Raw genomic sequence first — 24,103 nt, 5'->3', positions numbered from 1 at the left:
GGCGAACAGTCGATCTTGGCATATTGATACAAAAATTATAGCCTTAACAGAAATTACCTAGTCTAACCAATGCATAATGCGACGGCCTCCGTGGTTTCAAAATGAATGACTACAAGAACATGTAATGTTAGAAAAGAATTATAAACATTTGAATCGCATCACTGTGATACTATCTACAGGAAGAAACTAGCAAACCATCTAATTAAATGTGAGGAGATTGTCATTGGCTGTGTCCCCTCCATTGACGTGCTTCATAGAACTCGCTGTTGCAATGACTGCAATATGCTGAGCACTGAAACTCTCCTTGCAGAAGAACTGATCAAGGACTGGAGCCAACCTACAATCCAGCCGAACGAAGAACCTAGCAGCATGTTATAGACGGAATCAGTGGGCTACAAGGAAACAAAAATTAATGAAGAGAAGATGCATAAAAACAACAAGCAGATAACCCATAGAGCAAGCATGCATATGTCCATCATCCATATAATTAGGCACGAGCAACCATTGGGTGGCACATACATAAAAAATGAGCAGGTGGTAATTTCATTATGAAGCACGCAGATTAAATATTAGTGTAAGTAGACGGCCCTGTCTTCATCGCGAAGCAGCAAGCACTACCCACTGCACACATGCTTTCCAAAGCACTAACGCAAACAGTCACCATGCCTACAATCAGTAAGCAGCAATCATATTGTCTGGTGGTTTACAAAATCACTGGATAGACTAACACGGTCCACCGAAAGAACCGACCTAAATTGGCACTGCGGCGCACTAAAAACCGATGACAGCACACAAGCATGCATACAAACCAAAATGTACAAATATCTTCTCCAATAAGCAAGGAGGAAGCGAACCACCAGGTCGTTGAAGTCGGAGCACCCTTCGCCCCCTCGGCGCGTCCTGCTCGCCGCCGGGCCACACGGGAGTGGTCGCCGCCCTGCCGTCTTCGGATCCGGCCGTCACCGCCATATTCTTGCCCCAACCCGACCGGTGGGCAGGTGATTCGGGCGACTGGAGGGGAGGAGAGGAGGCGGACACGAGGTATGAAGGGTGGCGGCGGTGGCGAGTGCGGGGACGATGGGGGCGAATGGGAGGAAGAAGAGGCGAGGCAGACGCCCTCCCTCGTCTCATCCAACCACGGGCCAACCAGAGACCAACACGTCAGGGGCCAACACGTAAAAAGACAAAAACGCCCTCGGCGGGGCACTGTAATAACGGCGGTGGCACAAGATATTTCAGCCGGGAGCGAAACTGTTCATTGCAATAGTGTTTCCGGTGCGATCCGGCGGCTCAGATCAAACGGGGGCGAGATCCGACGGCCCACATCCGATCAAGCACGCAGATCCAACGGCCAGGGATCCAAACGGCTGAGGAGCGGGGAGGATCACTGTCATTCTTATTTCTCGATGAGTAGCTATCAGCACATCTATTTCTAGAAACTTGTCGAAAACATCAGAACAGTGTTCGCCGGAAACGTCCACTTCTCCGGAGAGGAGAAAGTTGGCCACTTGGAGAAAATGAGGAGCAGAGCGAGAGATGCGTGCGCTTCTAGTCTAGTTTAGTAAGACAGCACCTGAATAGAGACACTGTAAACTTCTCGGTGCGTGCCCGTGATGGGAAGAACTTGTCATGACAGCCACCCGTTGAGAGAGACGCAACGCATGTCATGTATGATCTAGTGCGGAGCGAAGTCTATTTTAAACCTTAAGGTTGTAGAGGGTGATGCAAATGAACTACATCATTAGGATTGAGCAAATACCTTATATATATATGTCTATTTTAAACCCTAAGGCTGTAGACATTCCCCACGGAAAAGTTGTTCCTTTGATTCGATTACATCTTCGACATGTTTTACTTGACAAAGCTGGATTTTACGTGTGTTCGCCTTTTTGCCTTGTACATGAACTATATCATTAGGATTGAGTAAATACCTTATATATGTGTCGCTGATCCGTACTTTATGCACGAGGGCTTCTTGGCAGTCTGCCCAGAGCACCGTGAATACACGAGTAACTACATCGCCGATTTCATGGTCGATAATAAGGACAAGGAGACGATTCTCCTGCCTTATCATCCTATGCAAGTCATCCGCGGATATCTTTTCTTCGATTTCAATCATTCATTTGCACGCGTAGAGGCTAATTTGAGGTGTACTTATTTTGCGCAGCGACGGGTGTGTCGTCATCATCATCCTTTACCCTCGATTGTCCCACGCTCTTTACTTGGACTCGTCGAAAAACATGAAGAAAATGGATTACACCCACAACAAGTATGTTCTCGACAGTGCTATCTTAAGTTACGGCCAACGGGGTAGAGAGATCACGCTCAAGAAGACAAGGAACCACGCGCCCTGCTTCGGCCATAAGACCAACTTCTGCTGCATTCAGCAACCGACAGGTACTCTCACTGATGGATTCTATGTCCTCCACCACATGCTGGAGTACAGACGGGATTGCCAGAACCTTCGCATGTCACCTAGATCCGGCGATGCCGATATTCTGCAATGGGCAAAGAAACTAGGAAATGTCCCGGATCATCGACTGCGAGCTGAGTTCTATCACATTTAGCGTGAACTTGCCCAAATCATCATGAAGGAGGTCCTCGAAAAAACAGAGATGTTCTACGAAGAAGGGCAAATGTCGCGACGTCCGAACACGCGTAGCCGCTCAGCGTCCTGACCTGAAGCCTTTCACTTTGCTCGGGGGACTTCCTCCCTGATTTGGATAGATGGCACGACATGTTGGAGTGATTGACGATGAAACTTTGTGATGCAACTTTGAATTTATGCACAACGAAACTTTGTGATGTAATTAAACCATCCTCCTCAACTAGCGTAGATCACTCTAGTTAGGGCAGTTTGGGGATGATGAACTTTGTTATTCATGTTTACGTTATGTTGCTTCTATTTTTGCTAACTCTGTCTCTTTCTGTTGCTCAACTATATATTATGTTGCATATTATCGACTTATGTGACGATGCAGGTATATAGATCATCGACGGCGAAGAAGTGCTACGCCGTGTACGTAGGAAAGGTTCCAGGAGTGTACGACGAGTGGCCTGAGTGTCAAGCCCAGGTGTACCGGTTTTCGAGCGACAGCCAGAGAGGGTTCGATAGCAAAGCCGAAGCGGAAAATAGTTAGTTGAGTTTCACGCTAACGCGTGAGAGGGATCGGAATCGGCGCCTCAAGAACTACTACATTATCGCGCTCTTGCTCATAGTGGTCGCTCTTCTCTTCTATATCTTCGTTTAGATATAGATGATGAAACATGTGTATGTGATTACCATGCGGTTGCTTGTATTCGAGACATGTCAGTTAACTTGTGTCACTATATCGTGATTATGATGAGACGACATGATTTGTGTTGGACGATATGATGAGACTATTATGTGTATGATATGATGAGCATATTGCGTGTTTATGATATGATTAGAATACTGTATAAAATCTGTACAAAAACATCGCAAATACGTAGCAGACAAATAATTATGTGAAAATACAGCAGTAGCGCTGTTTTGCAGGAAGCCGTACTAAAGCGCTACAACTATTTAGCAGCAGCGCTTGACAAGCCGACGCTACTGCTAAGCTACTTATCAGTAGCGTTGGTTGGGACAACGCTATTGCTAAGTAGGTATAGCAGTAGCGTGGGACAAACAACATACTGCTACAAGTTAGCTGTAGCGTCTTACTAGTAGCGTCGGAGCCCGCACTACTGCTAGGCATTTGACCCGCGCCACGGCTAGGCTTTTTCGTAGTAGTGAAACGCTGACCGAATCCTACAAAATCGCAGAGACAAACCTCCACACACCCTTCAACGATGCTAGAAGCACCACCGAAACGGAGGATAGGCGGGAAGAACTTTATTTCAACTACAGAGAGCCCCCCCCGTCTCGTCTCACTGAACAACACACAAATCCTAATAAAACTTGAAAAAAATTAAAAAATGAAGCCCTTCCATCGGCAAGGGATGAGATCCACTGCGTCTCCATGTCACTAAGACCACGAAAGATAAGGCAGACTGGCGGCAGCACTGGTCGGAGGCATGAGAACCCTAGCCACTGGTTGCCCTTGTGTAGGAGCGAAGGGTAAGAGCGAGTTAACCACGACGTATAGTTTTCTCTTGCTTTGACCGTGCTATGGAGCACGTGGATATTCTAGTACTTGAGTGAGTCTACTCTTAGTCTCCCACAAGGTCACAACATTACAATTTACAATTTCTCTTTCAACTAGCATACGCCCTACATATCACAAGCCAGATGAAACGTGGATACTATAGTAGTGCTTGAGTGATTCTACTCTTATTCGAAGGGCGAGTGATTCTACTCTTAGTCTCCCACGAGGTCACAACATTACAATTTACAATTTATCTTTCAGCTACCGTATGCTAGCTGTCGATATCCGTGGACTTGGAATATTCAAGTCTCATGCGGCTAAGAAATACTCCCACAAAAACATTTTATTTTCACGGACACCATAAAAATATTTTATATTATGGGATAGAGAGAGTAACAATTTCAAGTCACCGCTAAGAATAGTCCAATGTTATTTTTCCAGGAAGTACTTCAGACGTGTTCATCAATTATTAAGATACAAAGAAAACTAGAAGTAATAGAAGAGATGAGAAATTTTTGATCAGATGACTAACAATATCGATTGATAAATAATTATTTCAAGATTGACTGAACTATAGTCACTCTTCACAAACTATTATCCCCACAAGAAAAACTATACTTCACAAAAAAAAACTATTATCCTTGCATCGCTTATGTTGCTTTCCCCATGAACTTCGATATTTTTTCTCTTTCAAACCAGTCTAAAAGGCCGCATGAAAGATGTGAAGTTTCACAGGACTATCTCTCCTAGCAATATTGAGGAGGTCTTTTACGGTGCAATTTACTAGTGCTGCCACCACAAAAAATAAGTACTTGTACTGAGTCGTGTCAGCACTCAGCCATCCGTTGCATGGATATTTTCTAGGCAATTTTTTTTTGCGGGGATTTTCTCGGCAATTTATCGTTTCATCGGTTGATGCACGTGTCATACCATGTACGTGCAATTTGTTTTTGGGCTTTTATTATGGGTGGTTGCCGAAATAAGTTGCTCACTTTTTTTTTTGCTTATTCTGGCAACTTAACCTAAAATTTTATTTTGAAAGCCTGCTAAATCTTGTTTTTTTAGAGAAATTGGCTTCTAACTCTTAATTAGTTAGATGAGTTGTACCGAAGCAGAAGCGAAAGGATTTTAAGATGGGGAATTTGAGGATTTGCCACACCTTTCCCTGCACTTTGAGGATTTGCCCTCCTTTATTTTGACACTGATGATATGCCACAACTTTGCCAAAAACTTGAGGATTTACCCCCGACAAGATAGGCCCACCATGAGATGACGAAAATACCCCTGAACACTCGGATCTCTCCCATTCTCTCTCACCTATTGGGCGTCGCGTCGACCTCCCCTTCGCCTCTCTTCTCCCCGGTTGCTGCTGCTTCGCCGCCGGCTATCCCCAACCGCTGCTGACCTCTGTCAGGCTGCCGCCTCCCCCTGCCATATCTGCTCCTCGCTCGCTATCTCGTGGCACAGAACCTTCCTGTACCGCCGTTCGGGCCGGTGCCGCGCGAGGCTGCAGTGGCCACGCGGACGGCCTCGGCGAGCAGCATGACTGGCGTTGCGAGGAACGCTCTCATCGTCGAGGCGGGAGGCCAGCGAGCAGCATCATCAGGCGTACGCGTCGCACGGGGCAAGAAGCGGCTGCCGGCGACGCACGTATCCACTCTATTGACTCAATCCGGCAGGCAGGCCTCATCGCCGTCGAGCTCGCGGTCCGCCATGGACAGCGGCGACCACTGGACGGCCTCCTTGAAAAGCATGTCGCGCTCGAGCCGGACAGATGGCGACGCCTCGAGGCGGGTGGCCACCGGATGTGTGCCTGGGCGTGAGTGCTCTATCTGCGCTGTGTGCTCTAGCACCTGGCCGTGCGCGATGTGTGCTAGGCGTGCATGTACCTGGGCGTGCTTGTGTGTGTTAGTTAGTGCTGTACGTACATTTTGTGCGTGCATGCTTTGGCACCTGGGCTTGAGTGCGTGATCTGTGCGTGTGTTGTGTGCGTGCGCGCTCTAGCACCTGGGCGCCTGGCTGTTGCTGTTGCTACTGTTGCATACACGGAGAAAACCGCCGTAGTACGAGCTCGCCCCCTGTCTGGCGCGCCCTCGCCGAGCTCACCATGGACAGACACCACCGTCCCCGGGCTCGGACCGCCGACGGCACCCTCCGCGCACCACATCCGGCACACGCACAGGAGCAGCAGCAGCTCGGCGACGCTACTGGAGCGTGGGGAGAGGAGGAGCACCAGCAGCACAACACAGGGCGGCAGGTGGATGAGGTAATCGAGCAGTCGGCTGCGGGACGAACAGAGGAGAAGACGTAAGCATCTAATTTGGATTGGTTTTGGCAAGAGTGGCATTTTGGTCATTCAAACTATAGTGTAATTTCAAATCGGTTAGAAAGGGCAAATCCTCAAGTTTCTGACAAAGTTGTGGTAAATCATCAACGTCGATAAAAAGGAGGGCAAATCCTCAAAATGCAGGGAAAGGTGTGGCAAATCCTCAAATTCCCCAAGATACCTGATGTATAGGTGCTCTTTTTTCCATCTGTCCGGCCAGTTTGCCTTGACTGCAAAACACTACGCTACTTTGGTCACAGGGTATCGATCAATCTAGACCACTGCATCTACTGTATGGATGGGATTTTTTTTTTTTGCAGGTATGGATGGGATGTATTCGCTCGTCCTTATACGGTAAAATGCTCGTATTTATACCACCGGAAAACAATCACGTCCTCCTTGCACTGCACACTTGCCGATTTCCAAATATACAACCCAAATACTCTCGTCCAAAACCCAGAGTTCACGGTGATTTCTCCTCTCCTCTCGCCGGTGGCGCGGATGCCCCGCATGGCTCACTCCCCGCTGTTGCCGGCACTAGTGCTGGCGATCACCTCCGCGCTGGTTCCGTTCACAGTCGCTGACCCGCAGGCTATGCTGCTCAGCCAAGGGTGCAGCCTGTACAACGTCACGTCCACGGCCGCCTTCCTCTCCGCCCTTAACTCCACCTTTGCCGAACTCCGCGCTAACCTCTCCGCCGGCGGCGGCTTCGCCACCGTGTTTCAGCCGCGCACCGTCGCGCCGACGTACGCGTTGGCGCAGTGCCGCCCATACGTCACCGGGAGAGACTGCGTCGCATGCTTCGACGCCGCTGCGTCGCACGTCCACCCTGCCTGCGGCGCTGCCAGCGGCGGGCGCGCCATCCTCGACGGCTGCATCGTACGGTACGAGAGCTTGCCTTTCTTCAACGAATCCACGGGCCCTGGCAACAAGCAGATCTGCAACGGCTCCACCATGGCCGGCGGCGCTGTGCAGGCGCTGGTCAGCGACCTCGCGATCGCAGTGCCTCGCTTCCCGCGGCTCGTTGCGATGGCCGCGGGCGCCGGCGTGTACGCCATGGCGCAGTGTGTGGAGACGGTCGGGGCGGGCGGCTGCGCGCAGTGCCTGGAGGTAGCTTCGAGCAACATTGACCTGTGCCCGCCCAATTCTGACGGCCGCGCAGTGGACGTGGGGTGTTACATGAGATACTCTGATAAGCCGTTCTTCCCAGCTAACGAGACCGCAGACCTCGCGCCCTACTTGCGCTCTGGTGAGTTCCTCGTCTTTCACGCGTGACTTATTAGCACAGTACTCCCTCCGTTCCTTCTCTGTTTGCGTATAACTTTTATCTGAAGTATTTCTATTTAAACCAAACTTATAAAAAAAATATCAACATTTATACAATACCAAATGAATATCTTTAGATTCATTATGGAATATAGTTTCATAATATGTATATTTGATAATATTGTAGTTATTGATATTTTTTGATAAAAAAATGGTCAAAGTTTATAAAATTTGACTAGATACAAATCTTATATGTGAAGTAAAAAAGGAACGTGGGAGTATATACTATTTTTCCAAAATCACACAGTTATTGACCGTACGTAACTAGGATTCAGTGTAGCACACTCCTAAATTACTCATTCTTTTAAGAATCAGACCTATTAAAAATGTCGACGAAAATACAAAGCATCTCAAACATAGTAAAAATGACCCCGATTCCGCTATCAGGAAAGTGTGGCAAGGGAAAATATCTGGCTGAGGAATTAGAGGAACTTTGGGATAAGTATTGAACGTTCGGCATGAGCACATGGCAACTTTGAACGCTTTCAACGGCAAATTTAGTGACGTGAGGATGACAACTTTAAGCATGACAATTTTCGTGCTTCAGTTTATTTTCTTCCAAAAAATTTGTCGTGCTTGCCCCTAACTTGCTATCCTCTGTTCAACTAAACTTGTCATCAAAAAAGTTTGGGTTGCCATGTGTTCATATCAAACGTTCGGTACTTATCATTTGAGAATAAAAATTAGGGTCTGACTATATTTGATGTAGACGTGAGATATGACCTCACATCCATATGCAATTAGTTGCACACGTGGTTGTGTGGATGTAACTGCACATTCATCTTACACACGCAACTAGAGTTGCACACCTATCAGCCAAACACAATTGTACGCTGCCGCTGACATGAATTGTACAAACTTTTGTCTACGTGCCAATAAAATTGTACATCTATTTCCCACGCGGAACTTTGGATGCACCGCCACCAACCCAGTGCAAAAAAGCGTCCGCCACCTATGTGCAACTACGATAGCACGCACAATTGCGCACTTGCACTTCCTTCACCCGCGCAACTACAAGTTGCACGCCACTAACCTACCGAAACTGCACGTCCATCACCCGCAGGTATGTGCAGTTGCACACATGCCTGTATACACAATTGTATGTCCATCTCACCCACCCACCCAACTACAATCGTTGGCCACACATAACTGCACATCCTCCGTCTCTCGCGCAAGCACAACTATAGTTCCACGGCCAAGCACAATTGTAAATCCGTCGCTTGGGCACAATTAGAATTGCATTTCCACCGCCTGCCCATAACTATAGTTTCTCATCCCTCGTTTGTCGCATGTGAAAAAATAACAGAGAAAGAAGATTAAAGAAAAGGAAAGGAAATGGAAAAAGGAAAGAGATAATAGAAAATATCCTATGTTGATGTTAGTTGATTCAGAAATAGTTCTGTTGAGATCACACCAATATTATGTATGAACTAAATGTTAACTAGCTTGTCTACAATATATTGGTTTTCTTTTGTTTTTCCGTTTGATTGATTTGCGAGCCTGATTGCTTTGATGTCAATATTTGGTATGCTAATGTGTAAGTCCGAAAATAGGCTACCAATTGGTTGAGTACCAATTTTTCTTGCCAATATCTAAAAAGTTTTAAAAGGTTGATAACTTTTGGTTTTGTCAAATTTTGTGGTGCCAAATATTGGTATCAAACTAAAGAACTTCTAAACTTTTTTGGTATTTATTTGTTATGCGCCACTGCAATTACACGCCCACCAGGCCGCACACAACTATAGATGCACATCCGCCAAGCCGCTCGTAACTACAATTGCATGTTGCACACCTGTCTGCAATGATAACACCCCTCGTCAGTTGCGTGCAACCGTAGTTGCATGTCCTTAGGGTGCACTTAACAATAGTCACATTATAGCTGATCGTGTGCCATTGTGGTTGCACGCCTCTAACTACAGTTGCACACCCACTAGCTGCATGCAGCTGCAACTGTAGTTGCACCGGCCATCCGTAACTACTGTTGCATGCCCGCCAGGTGCGCTTAACTATAGTTGCATGCCAATTGACCGCGCGCAACTGCAGTTTTACATCCACACACCGATGCGCAACCATAGTTGGATGTCCACCAAAAATGTGCAACTGTATTTACATATTTTCTTAGAACTAGTATTTACTAATGAATGCAATTCCAAGTAAAATCATACATTGTTGTGGAGCAAATTGGCTTAAAAACCTGACGCCCTTCATGTAAACGTCTAAATCCTAGCCCAAATCTTATGACGTTGAAGGAATCTACTAGTCGAGCGGTATGTGAGTTGAACGCCTTCAAGAAAGAATCACCACTCGCATGCCGATTCGGCTGGTCATCCAATCAACGTTAGCCAATGTGCTATCAACGCCCCCCCCCCCTTCCAAGCAGCATCTTCGAACCAACACTTTAGTGTGGGCATCGACGCTTCCTAATCCAGATAGAAGACTTGATCATGGGGTTTTCCCACAATTCTAATTTTCCCATGAAATTTCCACTACCATAGAGGTCGGGGAGCCTCCACGCGACATTATGCTCACTCTATGAAATCATCTAATAATCCCGCTAAATGGTGCCAAATTTAGCAAGAACGTACATAAATCATCTCCCGATCAAAACAATTGTTTGATATAGTGGCTGCTATAGCTTCTAAGAGAAGCCATCACAAAACGGTTTCTCCTTCTTAAAACTTTTCTTTTGTTACATGGAGAGAATACAACTGCAATGTGAGCTACCATAGTCACTTCCCACCACTCTACCATTCCCGACTAGCCAGCCAGATAAGAAAGTATTGAACGGAAGGCACCATCGCAACACTTACGATCACTGTCGCGCCGCTGTCTCATCGGTAGTTGCCATGCGCACCACAGGAGGGCCTCGCAACTACTGCCACTAGATGTGCCGGCTAGATGCCAGTCGTGGAAGGAACCCACTTGGACCAGCAGTTGACCATATCCGACATCGTCGGTGTTTGCCAATAGAAGTGAGGGAGAGGAGTGTCATGCCTCACATATCCTCCTCACAAGATCGAACCAACACATGGTGCATCACAACATGTCTCATGAGCCTGCTATGCTACACCAATCACTGGATCTGATCTACAAATAGAGGTGCTTGCCTGTGCGCCTAGTCACCATGCCAACAGGATGACCACTGCCAGTCACAACATCCGACGTCCACCTACTATGTGAAGAAGATACGAAACACCACCAACAGTGTCAGCATGGGTTCCGCCGCGATGAAGGCCTGCAACATAGTGCTTGGTGAAGTTTTGTTGTTTTGTGTTTTATTGCACCATGTGCGCCAATGTTTGGTGGTGGCATGACTAGAATAGCTTTTTTCGGTGATTAATTATTCCTTAAATGATTTCACCCCAAGGTCTACATGGCATCTATGAAGCAAATTGTCAAAATCAAGGCAAAACAACCAAACGACTAGTCATAGTCAACCAGTCAGATTCGGAGAAGAATATTAGAAGACCAAGTCAAGAGTATCATGTGCACCAAGAGGATCCTGGACCTTCGAACGTGAAGCTCTCACCTTCAATGCCACCAACTTACCTAAAATGGTTTGAGTGTCTATTGCAAATGGAGATCAATGTTTCAATCCTTATTATGGACCAACCTTCACCACTTTGCTTCCCAACTCAACCATTCATGTTCTCCTAGAGAAGTCCCACATTAAAAGGAACTTGTACTGAATAGGCCTCCCCAGAAGGTGCACATGGTAACATGTTAAGGAACACATTTCAAGCTGGCCACATCAAAAATGACCACCACGAAGGAACGCACAAGCACTTGGAAGAGAATGTGATGACTTTGGAATAACATGTACGCAGAAACACGGTAGTGAGGACTCACACTTACCAAGAACATTCTGAGGTAGTTTGCCAAAATATTCTGAGTGAGATGAAAACGACATGTATTACCACGACGAACACCATCAACACCACACGAGGTGAGCAATGTTGAAACCCCATCAAGATGGACATTCAGTGACCTTCTTAAACATATTCTAGCATGCTACTTTGATGCAGTATGATTGAGACTAGAACCATCTCTACTTATTTGAAAAATACACACTACCATCCATGTCTTCGAGGGTGTTACCTGATGGACATGTGTGAGATTTTCCCGCTCAAAATTTCCTCGAGAAGTTTTCAGAAGACCTGGAGGCAAATCATCAATGCCTCAAACACAATCTAATTAATACCTTCATGCTAGCCTTGTGTTAGGCAGAAGTAAACCTAGCCATCAACAGCAATTTACCAAGATCCATGAACCATCGACCAACTATATCGCATGGTGGAAGAGTATGCCCAAGAAAAGACAACAACATCACCAAAGATTATGCGGAATCGCAAAAACTTGATGTGCTTTGAAGTGGAAATACTGACGAACTACCCTAAAAAATCAGGGCCAGAGCTGCTCGTACCTATCTGACCTGTCCTACGTACCTCATCAAAGGTAGTCTTGGTCATTTGTCAAGTATCCTTAGCCTATATAAATTCACCCATGGACATGTAACCATTAATTTTGACTTGAATGAATTCAAGGGGAGAGGCACCCCCTCCAAGGATCCTAGCAAGGCTTAAGGTTGGCTATAATGATTCGAGGGACTGAGTAAGGCTCATATTGACATGGGAAGGCAGAATTCGAGGTGCCCTTGTGTTAAGTAACCCAAGACACTTTGGAGGGAGCTTTGAGGTGGTCTTGCTTTGTACTTGATCCAGTCATAGAGCACTTCACTCATTATCTCTCTTGACATAGGAGTTGGTCACAGTCCATGAGTCAGCTAAAATTATTTAAAAACTCGATGATTGAACATACGATGTGTTGGGGATCGTAGCAGAATTTTAAAATTTCCTACGCATCACCAAGATCCATCTATGGAGTATACTAGCAACGAGGGGAAAGGAGTGCATCTACATACCCTTGTAGATCGCGAGCGGAAGCATTCCAATGAATGGGGTTGATGGAGTCGTACTCGCCGTGATCCAAATCACCGATGACCGTGTGCCGAACGGACGGCACCTCCGCGTTCAACACACGTACGGAGCAGCGACGTCTCCTCCTTCTTGATCCAGCAAGGGGGAAGGAGAGGTTGATGGAGATCCAGCAGCACGACGGCGTGGTGGTGGAAGTAGCGGGGTCTCGGCAGGGCTTCGCCGAGCTTCTGCGAGAGGGAGAGGTGTAGCAGGGGAGGAGGGAGGCGCCCAAGGCTGTTGTGGTTCTGCCCTCCCTCCCCCCCCCCCGTTTATATAGGCCCCCTGGGGGGCGCCGGCCCTGGGAGATGGGATCTCCAAGGCGGGGGGCGGCGGCCAAGGGGGAAGGGGGGTGGCTTCCCCCCCAAGCCAAGTGGGGCGCCCCCCCACCCTAGGGTTTCCAACCCTAGGCGCAGGGGGGAGGCCCATGGGGGGCGCCCCAGCCCACTAAGGGCTGGTTCCCATCCCACTTCAGCCCATGGGGCCCTCCGGGATAGGTGGCCCCACCCGGTGGACCCCCGGGACCCTTCCGGTGGTCCCGGTACAATACCGATAACCCCCGAAACTTTCCCGGTGGCCGAAACTGGACTTCCTATATATAATTCTTCACCTCCGGACCATTCCGGAACTCCTCGTGACGTCCGGGATCTCATCCGGGACTCCGAACAACTTTCGGGTTTCTGCACATTCATATCTCTACAACCCTAGCGTCACCGAACCTTAAGTGTGTAGACCCTACGGGTTCGGGAGACATGCAGACATGACCGAGACGCCTCTCCGGTCAATAACCAACAGCGGGATCTGGATACCCATGTTGGCTCCCACATGTTCCACGATGATCTCATCGGATGAACCACGATGTCGAGGATTCAATTAATCCCGTATGCAATTCCCTTTGTCAATCGGTATGTTACTTGCCCGAGATTCGATCGTCGGTATCCCAATACCTTGTTCAATCTCGTTACCGGCAAGTCTCTTTACTCGTACCGTAATGCATGATCCCGTGACTAACGCCTTAGTCACATTGAGCTCATTATGTTGATCATGTTTTGCTCTAGGGAGAGGTTTAGTCAACGGATCTGCTACATTCAGGTCCGTATGTACTTTACAAATATCTATGTCTCCATTTTGAACACTTTCACGAATGGAGTTGAAACGACGCTTGATATGCCTGGTCTTCCTGTGAAACCTGGGCTCCTTCGCAAGGGCAATAGCTCCAGTGTTGTCACAGAAGAGAGTCATCAGGCCCGACGCATTGGGAATCACCCCTAGGTCGGTAATGAACTCCTTCATCCAGACTGCTTCCTGTGCTGCCTCCGAGGCTGCCATGTACTCCGCTTCACATGTAGATCCCGCCACGACGCTTTGCTTGCAACTGCACCAGCTTACTGCTCCTCCATTCAAAATATACACGTATCTGGTTTGTGACTTCGAGTCATCCAGATCTGTGTCGAAGCTAGCGTCGACGTAACCCTTTACGACGAGCTCTTCGTCACCTCCATAAACGAGAAACATATCCTTAGTCCTCTTCAGGTACTTCAGGATATTCTTGACCGATGTCCAGTGTTCCATGCCGGGATTACTTTGGTACCTTCCTACCAAACTCACGACAAGGTTTACATCAGGTCTGGTACACAGCATGGCATACATAATAGAACCTATGGCCGAGGCATAGGGGATGACACTCATCTTTTCTCTATCTTTTGCCGTGGTCGGGCATTGAGCCGTGCTCAATTGTGCAATATAGGCAAGAACCCCTTCTTAGACTGATCCATATTGAACTTCTTCAATATCTTGTCAAGGTATGTACTCTGTGAAAGACCAATGAGGCATCTTGATCTATCTCTATAGATCGTGATGCCTAATATATAAGCAGCTTCTCCAAGGTCCTTCACTGAAAAACACTTATTCAAATAGGCCTTTATACTTTCCAAGAATTCTATATCATTTCCCATCAATAGTATGTCATCCACATATAATATGAGAAATTCTACAGAGCTCCCACTCACTTTCTTGTAAACACAGGCTTCTCCATAAGTCTGTGTAAACCCAAACGCTTTGATCATCTCATCAAAGCGAATGTTCCAACTCCGAGATGCTTGCACCAGCCCATAGATTGAGCGCTGGAGCTTGCATACTTTGTTAGCATTCTTAGGATCGACAAAACCTTCCGGCTGCATCATATACAACTCTTCCTTAAGGAAGCCGTTAAGGAATGTCGTTTTGACGTCCATCTGCCATATCTCATAATCATAGTATGCGGCAATTGCTAACATGATTCGGACGGACTTCAGCTTCGCTACAGGTGAGAAAGTCTCATCGTAGTCAACCCCTTGAACTTGTCGATAACCCTTAGCGACAAGTCGAGCCTTATAGATGGTCACATTACCATCTGCGTCTGTCTTCTTCTTAAAGATCCATTTATTTTCTATGGCTCGCCGATCATCGGGTAAGTCAGTCAAAGTTCATACTTCGTTTTCATACATGGATCCTATCTCGGATTTCATGGCTTCTAGCCATTTGTCGGAATCCGGGCCCGCCATCGCTTCTTCATAGTTCGAAGGTTCACCGTTGTCTAACAACATGATTTCCAGGACAGGGTTGCCGTACCACTCTGGTGCGGAACGTGTCCTTGTGGACCTACGAAGTTCAGTAGCAACTTGATCCGAAGCTTCATGATCATCATCATTAACTTCCTCCCCAGTCGATGTAGGCACCACAGGAACATTTTCCCGTGCTGCGCTACTTTCCGGTTCGGAAGGGGTGACTATCACCTCATCAAGTTCCACTTTCCTCCCACTCAATTCTTTCGAGAGAAACTCCTTCTCCAGAAAGGACCCGTTCTTGGCAACGAAGATCTTGCCTTCGGATCTGAGGTAGAAGGTATACCCAATGGTTTCCTTAGGGTATCCTATGAAGACGCATTTTTCCGACTTGGGTTCGAGCTTTTCAGGTTGAAGTTTCTTGACATAAGCATCGCATCCCCAAACTTTTAGAAACGACAGCTTAGGTTTCTTCCCAAACCATAATTCATACGGTGTCGTCTCAACGGATTTCGACGGAGCCCTATTTAAAGTGAATGCGGCAGTCTCTAAAGCATAGCCCCAAAATGAGAGCGGTAAATCGGTAAGAGACATCATAGATCGCACCATATCCAATAGAGTGCGATTACGACGTTCGGACACACCATTTCGCTGAGGTGTTCCAAGCGGCGTGAGTTGTGAAACGATTCCACATTTCCTTAAGTGCGCACCAAATTCGTGACTTAAATATTCTCCACCACGATCTGATCGTAAGAATTTTATTTTTCTGTCACGTTGATTCTCAACCTCACTCTGAAATTCCTTGAACTTTTCAAAGGTTTCAGACTTGTGTTTCATTAGGTAGACATACCCATATCTACTTAAATCATCAGTGAGAGTGAGAACATAACGATATCCTCCGCGAGCCTCAACACTCATTGGACCGCACACATCGGTATGTATGATTTCAAATAAGTTGGTTGCTCGCTCCATTGTTCCGGAGAACGGAGTCTTGGTCATCTTACCCATGAGGCATGGTTCGCACGTGTCAAATGATTCGTAATCAAGAGACTCCAAAAGTCCATCTGTATGGAGCTTCTTCATGCGCTTGACACCAATGTGACCAAGGCGGCCTTCATGCGCTTGACACCAATGTGACCACAAGTTTGTGGGACTATCGTTATCAACTTTACATCTTTTGGTATTCACACTATGAATATGTGTAACATCACGCTCGAGATTCATCAAGAATAAACCATTGACCAGCGGGGCATGACCATAAAACATATCTCTCAAATAAATAGAACAAACATTATTCTCGGATTTAAATGAGTAGCCATCTCGAATTAAACGAGATCCAGATACAATGTTCATGCTCAAAGCTGGCACTAAATAACAATTATTGAGGTTTAAAACTAATCCCGTAGGTAAATGCAGAGGTAGCGTGCCGACGGCGATCACATCGACCTTGGAACCATTCCCGATGCGCATCGTCACCTCGTCCTTCGCCAGTCTCCGTTTATTCCGTAGTTCCTGTTTTGAGTTACAAATATGAGCAACCGCACCGGTATCAAATACCCAGGAGCTACTATGAGTACTGGTAAGGTACACATCAATTACATGTATATCACATATACCTTTGGTGTTGACGGCCTTCTTGTCCGCTAAGTATTTGGGGCAGTATGCAATTAATCTCGTATGCAATTCCCTTTGTCAATCGGTATGTTACTTGCCCGAGATTCGATCGTCGGTATCCCAATACCTTGTTCAATCTCGTTACCGGCAAGTCTCTTTACTCGTACCGTAATGCATGATCCCGTGACTAACGCTTTAGTCACATTTAGCTCATTATGATGATGCATTACCGAGTGGGCCCAGAGATACCTCTCCGTCATACGGAGTGACAAATCCCAGTCTCGATCCGTGCCAACCCAACAGATACTTTCGGAGATACCCGTAGTGTACCTTTATAGTCACCCAGTTACGTTGTGACGTTTGGCACACCCAAAGCACTCCTACGGTATCTGGGAGTTGCACGATCTCATGGTCTAAGGAAAAGATACTTGACATTGGAAAAGCTCTAGCAAACGAACTACACGATCTTTGAGCTATGCTTAGGATTGGGTCTTGTCCATCACATCATTCTCCTAATGATGTGATCCCGTTATCAACGACATCCAATGTCCATAGTCAGGAAACCATGACTATCTATTGATCAACGAGCTAGTCAACTAGAGGCTTACTAGAGACACGCTGTGGTCTATGTATTCACACGTGTATTACGATTTCCGGATAACACAATTATAGCATGAACAATAGACAATTATCATGAACAAAGAAATATAATAATAACCATTTATTATTGCCTCTAGGGCATATTTCCAACACGATGACCTTCACATAAGCCCCCCTTACACACACCACTAGTATTACATCACAACCATGGCCCCTCCTAAGCCCTTGTTACCTCGACGATGAAAACAGATTTATTAGACAATTCCCAAAGTTATTGCAGTATATGCTTTTGTTGTAGGGTATTTCAACCAAATGAAAATCATATATATTAAACATTTCATGTATCAATTGGATGGGTTAGGTGTAGAAGTTTTCATAGATGGGGTGTGTAGAAGCAACATAATTTGGACTTTACATAGAATTAGTTATGTACGTAGTACTTGAGGGAATAATGTTAAAACTTAACTTTAGTACTTTGGATCATATTTTTGTACATTTGGAACACAATGTTTGAGATGAGTTTGAATTTTAACATTCTCTATTCTGTCATGAACGTAAGCATGTTTATTTGCTCCAGGGAATGTGTTTGCTTGAAATGTGATGTCAATTGGCTTATTATAATAAGTTCTACAAAAACCCAAGTCAACGAAATCTTTACGTTTCTAACTAATGTTCCTCTTCAGTTCAGAGATCACAATTCATGATTCGTTACAGGAAAATCAAGAGTGAAGGGAGCCATTGTAGGAGGAATTCTAGGAGGTGTAGCCTTCCTGTTGCTTCTAGCGTTATTAGCTTTGTTATGGATTTGGCGGTCTAAGAAGCTACATAAACCTCAGAGACGTAAATGTCACGAAGTACCCCCACTTTATAGAGGCTAAAGTTCTTCACTTCATGTCTATTTTTTATTGTGAGCTTATTAACGTGGTCCAAGTTGATGCCATTAACCAGCCAAAAATATATATTCATAATTAATTGAGCAAGTGATATTTTTGCCTCCGGTTCAAAAAAGTTGCTTCCATTTAGTCATCTTGAGGGTATGAAGTGATTATGAAAGTTCCATCTAGTGAGATGCCTCAATAGAACATCTTCTATGCCATGGCACTATTGTCCCATGTTGCCATGATGATGATGGCATAAAGTTCTATCATTGTACTACTCGACAGAGAGGCTCCTGCTTCATACATTGGATAGGACTCCCAAATGATTAAACAAGAGAGCGATATGTTGGCTTTTTTGACATATGTAACTACATTATCACATTGTGGATGTTAGCATTATTGCTAATGAACATCAGTCATTTATTGATGCCATCATGAATCGCACAATATCCATTGTTATTAGATCACTATCCTATTTCTCCATAGTATCCGGACTGTCATTAATTATTAAGTTAAATATGTAAACAATCTCTGTTGGTAAATCACATTTATAGAAGTCACTGAAAATAAAGTGAATTTAGGAAGTTGCCATCATATACTACATGCTTTCATTAGTCATGTCCGCCACACAATTTCCACCCTAAAGTAACATAATGTCAAGAGAAGCAAAATGGTTCCAATGATCATGCGCTCCCACAAAACAACAAATTTGAAATTATGTTTTCAAATATAAAGGAAACATGTAAAAGTTTGAAATTTTCTGAAAAGTGACAATTTTGCCACACGGACAAAGTGAAATTCAAATATATATATAAAGGGAATTTATATTGTACATGTGTGTGTGCGCGCGTGTGTGTCTATATATGCCTTTGGGCACACCTTTAATTTATCCCATAATTTGTAGTTATATTGCGGACCTTGGATTCTTTTTATAGTTATGGTCTCCTTTTCTATTAATTTTTTAGGGATGCTCCTTTTGTATTCATTGTGTCTTGATTTTTCTGTTATTTATGTAGCACTATGCAAAGGATATCAAGTGTTGGTAGCTAGGGAAAGGTTGTATTTTTCCATTTGTCCACGACAACTAGGTTATTCTTAAATTCCATGATTCACCTATTTACACAAGGACATAATATACTAATGCTATACTAATTGTATAGCATTTTTTTTGTATTTGCGAGTGTAATTAGTTCCATTTAAAAGAACTGCCCTATTTTTGCATATTAAATTGTTTTGAAGTTAGTTGGAAAAAATTAATTTCTATTTGATTTTGTGTTTGCTCAGCTGACTATATGTTCTTTTAGGTGATATACTTGGAGCAACGGAACTGCAAGGTCCAACAAATTTTTACTATCGCGATCTTAAGGCTGCAACCAATAATTTCAGTGAGAAAAATAAAATTGGAGAAGGAGGTTTTGGAGATGTCTTTAAGGTCTGGTGATCTTCAAATATTTAATCCACTATGAAGATTTGCAGACAAAAGGCAATTGTACATAATGGAAAATTAGAATAAGAACATCATGTTACCAAGTTGCTTTTTCATTGAAATTTATTAGATTATTACAAAAAGTGTTTTTTAATGTCCTTCTCTAACAGGGTTTGTTGAAAAATGGGAAAATTGTTGCAGTAAAAAGGTTGTCAGTAATGCAAACTAGCAGGGCCAAAGAAGATTTTGAAAGTGAGGTGAAGCTGATTAGCAATGTTCAACATCGAAATCTTGTCCGGCTTCTTGGTTGTTCTCGCAAGGGTTCCGAATGCATCCTTGTCTATGAATATATGGCCAATAGTAGTCTTGACAAGTTACTATTCAGTATGCTCTCTTGATCCTTTCTCTGTCATCTACTTGACTTATTTGTCCACTGGTTGGACACATGTGGGCCAGGTCCCACCCTAAGATTTCCTAAGCACTCTATATATCATGCCAAAAAAATGTTCGGAAAAACCCAACATGAACCAAATTAATATGAAAATAATTATTGGTCCACCTCTAGCGCAAAATTGTGGCTATGTCAAGTTGACCATGTGAGAAAACGTCTTATATGGATTGGGTATATAATATTCCCCATTTGATTGCTCTAGAAGGTCTCATTAATCTAAACCGAATCTTACAGTCACACCTCTATTGCTAGACTGAAATTAGTCCCATGGTAGTTTTGTTCTTTACAAGGAAATTACATCTATAACATTGCAAACTAAGTTGATTAGCTTAGTATAGTGCTGACCTGCACATCTAAGTGATGGTCTGACATGTACATTTTCTCGCATAATAGGTGAGAGACGTGGAATACTTAACTGGAAGCAGCGATTTAACATCATGGTTGGCATGGCCCGTGGCCTTGCATATCTTCATCAAGAGTTCCATGTGTGTATCATACACCGTGACATAAAATCTAGCAATGTTCTTCTTGATATGACTTCCAGCCTAAGATTGCTGATTTTGGTTTGGCAAGGCTCCTACCTGATGATCATAGTCATGTCAGCACTAGATTTGCAGGCACATTGTAAGTTTGCACATGCAAATAATACATTGGGCACATTGCTTATTTTCTAATTATATTTTACTATTGAATAGGGGGTACACTGCTCCCGAGTATGCAATCCAAGGCCAGCTAACGGAGAAGGTTGACACATACAGCTTTGGTATAGTTATTTTGGAAATAATAAGTGGTCGGAAAATCAATGATACAAGGCTTGAGCCTGAAGCACAATACCTACTTGAATCGGTATCCATCTTTCTTCTGAAAACCTCTCTTGGTTCCATATATTGCCACATATGGCTTGCATATTTTACATAACCACTTCACACATCTTTGATTCGCTCTTATGCGTATATTTCTTTATACTTGCACTTCCTAATTTGGTGATATGAATGCCCTGGCTGGTTTTCACAATATGATTGGAGATGTAACATGTAATTGACAAAATTCTTGCTAAGTAAGCATCAACCTGTGTTTATGTTGCCCCAGAATCAGTCTTCACCAAGATTAACTTCAACAGTTAGTTTTTTAGGAACATGCTTTTAATAGTATTTTTGTTAAATGACACTTTAGTAACTCATAGGCCTTGTTTGTTTTAGCTTTGATCTGATTCGAATCACCTGGGGGTTTCACTTCGGTAGCAAAGCGGATTCACAATTATATAAGACCCTGTTTGTTTCAGCTTTGACTGGATTCAAATCACCTGTAGATTTACTTCAGTAGTAAAGCTGATTCGTAGAATCAGCTTCGCCACCGAAGTACACTTTGAGGTGCTTCAGCAAATTGCATTAAAAATGGCCTGAATCAAGATTTAGCTTTACTGGGAAAGCTGATTCGAAATGGTTGTTTGTTTCAGATTGTAGATCCAGCTTCACTAACAAAACTGACTTCACTGGCAAAGCTGATTCACAATAGTTGTTTGTTCTAGATCCCAGATTCAGCTTCACTAGCAAAGCTGAATCTGCTTCCTGAAGCTCAAACAAACATGGTCATAATGTTGCATCAAGTGTTTGAAGCACAACAAACTTATATTCGGCTTCTGCATGACTATGATGCACGCATGCACCTACACCATAGTTATACGTCGGCAAATATGCAAAGTCTATTAAGACAAGAGGTTGCCTAAGGAGAAGTTTGCATGAGACCACTCCGGAGACTATGCTGCCATCTATGCCGAGTAAAAAAAAATCCTCGGTTAGACGCTCCAGTCACTTAGAAACCATCAAATATTGTAGTTGGTGCTCATTTTGTTGAAGAGTAGAGCACATAAAGAGCCACCGCGTATACTCGTAGATAACTCGCAAAGGAGAGGAGTTTTACCATTGAAACCATTTCATTTCTACATAGTCAAACTACCACTCCACCCTTATGCATCACTAAGCTTTCGATCTATGCCATGTAGTGCTGGGAACACTATGTTGTGGATACATGTTAGCTAGACAAAGCTTCGATGACTAATCATGTAGTGCACATAAACTTGCATTGGAAGAAGAGGAGTGTTTTATTGGCTTGCCTTCATGATTGCAACAACAGTGCTTACTACCAGGCGAGTTACCATGAGCGTGGTTCTCCTGTATAAGGATCACACCCCCATGCATGGACCACAAAATTAGTTAATTCCAGTGGTACCTTCGACTTCTGAAACCTTTTGTTCTTTACGACTGGTGAGTCTGAGTGAATGAGTGTGTGGTATATAGAGTCAACCGAGAATCTACCATTCTAATGGAGATTTCAGCGGAAAATCCCATGGCCTTGCGACAATTGGACTAATGACAACCTCCCCAAGAGAGCATGCCATGTTGCGAGGCACGAACCAACTAGATCTCATTTGAATAACACATTAGGCAGAGATATATTCAATACTTGTGCAAGAGTATTATTTTTTGGCTAGGTGGCGTTGTCCAACCACTTATTCTAGAAAAATGAAATTTCGTTCCGTCCCTAATTGTGAACGATCTGAAGTGAATGAAGTGTTCCGTCGCAGCCATCAGACAATCCAAAAATGAGAGTCCCCAGATTTTCAATAGGCCAGAGAAAGGGCTATATAGCCAATATACTTACTGCGCATGAATCTTTCCCAAGCACCGTTCCTCGGTAAGAAGCTTAAATAGGCAGGCCTTTAATAGTTGATGAAGATGTGATCATTTTGTATTTACTGTACTGAGGTTTGTTTATGTACACACACTTCATGTTATTTTAAGACATACATCTGACTATGCCTGCTGTCGGTACAGGCATGGAAGCTATATGAAAATGAGAACGTGATTAAGTTGGTGGATGAATCGCTAGACCATGACGAATATATGCTAGAAGAGGTAAAAAGAATAATAGAGATAGCGCTTCTCTGCACTCAATCAGCCGCTGCTTCAAGGCCAACGATGTCAGAGGTAGTTATGTTGTTGTTATCAAGAAATTCTCCAGAGATACAACCAGCAAGGCCCACCTTTATTGATTCAACAAGTAGAGTGCAAGGTGAAACATCTGTGTCCAGTTCATCCTCTGCATCCAAGGCCACTGTCTCGATGTCACAGTTATCAGCCAGGTAAAAGGCTTTGTATTGTATATGACTGCACTTTTCTTGTCTGATAGTGAATAATTTGTAACTATAATTATGTATCAATATTTTATATATCAACGAGTGGATGCTTACGTACCAGTATATATGCGAGCAGTGTAATTTTTTTGAAATTCCTTTTTTGTTCATGCAACGATATGACTCCCATGTGATGTGCTTCTAGCATGTTACACACCCATATGAGACCGTTCTTTGTGTCACATGTTGTATATGCTTTCATATGCACTTTAGCAATCAAGAATTTACCTTTATGTTAAGGTATTCTAGCTCGTATTTTTGTGAATTTGAATTCCGAGTTTTGAGTTGCAATTTCTATAGCGAAACAACCATATAATCCCTAGTAGTGCTAACACTGTGCATAGATGAACATAACACATACTAGACAGACATAGAAATAAAGAAGATGCTTACCGTGAAGGAGAGAATACCGAGTATCTGAATTCCAAGTGGATGTGGATGTGTTGGTGTAGGGAGGCGATGTCAAGGAAGCAAAAAGGGATTAGGGTATTTTTTTTCCCAATATAGTTAGAAATTAGAGTTGTGCTACATCCAAAAGAATGAACAAATGTACTCGTATTGATTTATTGGGAAGCTACGGCAACTCAGGACACTAGGACCCGTATGACAATCCTATTCTACGTGTAATGAGCACATAATAGTCAACTAGCATATATCCCCA

General features: G+C 44.2%; 1 pseudogene; it reads left to right on the top strand.

Moving 5' to 3' along the window:
• The first annotated feature begins 6,867 nt into the window (after nucleotides 1–6,867).
• Nucleotides 6,868–23,395, top strand: LOC123076021 (putative receptor-like protein kinase At4g00960; annotated as a pseudogene).
• Nucleotides 23,396–24,103: the final 708 nt, after the last annotated feature.

The sequence above is a fragment of the Triticum aestivum genome, chromosome 3D (assembly GCF_018294505.1).
Source record: "Triticum aestivum cultivar Chinese Spring chromosome 3D, IWGSC CS RefSeq v2.1, whole genome shotgun sequence".
Taxonomy (NCBI): Eukaryota; Viridiplantae; Streptophyta; class Magnoliopsida; order Poales; family Poaceae; genus Triticum; species Triticum aestivum.
The sequence above is the reverse complement of the archived record's forward strand: the minus strand, read 5'-3'. Positions and strand labels throughout refer to the sequence as shown.